The following is a 2058-nucleotide window of genomic DNA, read 5'->3' on the forward strand; positions in this document are numbered from 1 at the left end:
GTGACTTCCTCTCATGCTCTTGCAGCATTATTGGCACAACATGATAAAGATGGTAAGGAGTGTCCGGTTTATTATATAAGTCGTACCTTACTCGATTATGAGACCCGATATTCTGTGATAGAAAGACAATGCTTGGCCTTGGTGTCTGCAACTTAGAAATTGAGACATTATCTCTTGAATTCAGAAGTCCACGTCATGGTAAAGTTTGATCCGTTGAAGCATCTTTTCTCTAAAACTGATTTATCAGGACGCCTAGCTAAGTGGGTTATGATGTTAACTGAATTTGACCTTAAATTTGTTTCACAAAGAGAAATTAAAGGGCAAGCGTTGACCGATCACTTAGTTGAGGCCCCTTCACCTTTCTCCTTCCCTAACCCTGAGTCTTTTCCTGACGATTTCATCCTTTGTACAGAAAAAGATGAAACTTGGGAGTTGTACTTTGAAGGCTCTAAGTGTCGTACGGGATCGGGGGTAGGTGTTGTTCTAATTTCTCCTACAATGAAGTCCATTCCCTTATCTTACCGTCTCAATTTCCTATGTACCAATAACATTGCTGAGTATGAGGCTCTTATAGCAGGAATAAAGGCAGCCTTAGCTTTGAATATAAAACACATACATATTTTTGGAGATTCTCAACTGATTATAAGACAAGTAACAGGAATGTATCAAGCGAAACAAGACAAGTTATCACAATATAAAGACCTTGCTATCTCTTTGTTACAAAAATTTGATTCCTACACCATAGAACCTGTTCCTCGAAAAGATAATCGACATGCGGACGCAATGGCATGTGTGGCTTCTCTTATATCTTTAGAGGATCCTATGGTTGATCTTAAATTTGTTATTCACAACCTTACTTCTCCAGCTATTGTAGATGATTCCAGCCTGGTGACATGTTGCGACTTCATAGACTCAGATGAATGGTACTTGCATATCGTAAGATACTTGACTAATCGTACCTTTCCTGATTCCGCTAATAGAAACACCAGGGCTAGAGTTCGCAAGTTGTCTGCTAGGTATATCATTCTTTCTAATGTTCTTTACCGAAGGGGTTATAACAGTCTTCTCCTTCGCTGTCTTAACAAATCAGAAATCCCTATTGCTCTTGAAGAGGCGCATTCAGGTGCCTGTGGGGGGCATTTTGGAGGTAAATCCTTGGTTCAAAGATTACTTCGAATGGGATATTATTGGCAAACTATGCAGCAGGATTCTTTTTCATTTGTTAAGAAATGTCATCAATGTCAACAACACAATAATTTGATTCATGCTTCTGCCCAAGAACTCCGTTCTTAGGTAGCTTCTTGGCCTTTCTCTACATGGGGGTTGGATCTCATCGGTAAAATCTCTCCTCCTTCATCTCAAGGACATGTTTTCATTATAACCGCAACAGATTACTTTACAAAGTGGGTAGAAGCAGTTCCTGTTCGCTCCACTACAGCTGAAGTGATTTGTCGATTTCTTCTAGAAAACATTATTTCTCGATTTGGGATACCTTCCACTATAATCTCTGATAATGGGACATCATTTAAGAATAAATATGTGAAGCAATTCCTTGAGAAATATCATATCAAACATCGATTTTCTACACCATACTATCCTCAATCAAATGGTCAAGCTGAATCATCCAATAAAATAATCGAACAAATTCTTCGCAAAACCGTGAATAAGCATGGTAAGGATTGGAGTACTCAGCTAATCTATGCTCTTTGGGGCCTACCGAACGAGTGTACAAATTGCCACGGGAACTACTCCTTATAATCTTGTTTATGGTGCTGATGCTATTATGCCTTTAGAATTAGAGATTCCATCACTTAGAGTTTCTCTCAAAGGTATAATAGATGATGACTCCTATAGAGAACAAAGACTTCAATAGCTTGAGATGCTTGATGAGCAGCGTATAAATGCTCTCGAGCATATTCAAGCGTATCACAAAACTCTACAACGAAACTATAATGATAAGGTTATTCAACATTCCTTCTCAATGGGTGAGTTCGTGCTCTATGAGAATCAGCGTAATGTGAATGCCTTACCTGAAGAAAAGGGAAAATTCAGTCCTAA

The sequence above is a fragment of the Cryptomeria japonica genome, chromosome 8 (genome assembly GCF_030272615.1).
Source record: "Cryptomeria japonica chromosome 8, Sugi_1.0, whole genome shotgun sequence".
In the NCBI taxonomy this organism is placed as follows: Eukaryota; Viridiplantae; Streptophyta; class Pinopsida; order Cupressales; family Cupressaceae; genus Cryptomeria; species Cryptomeria japonica.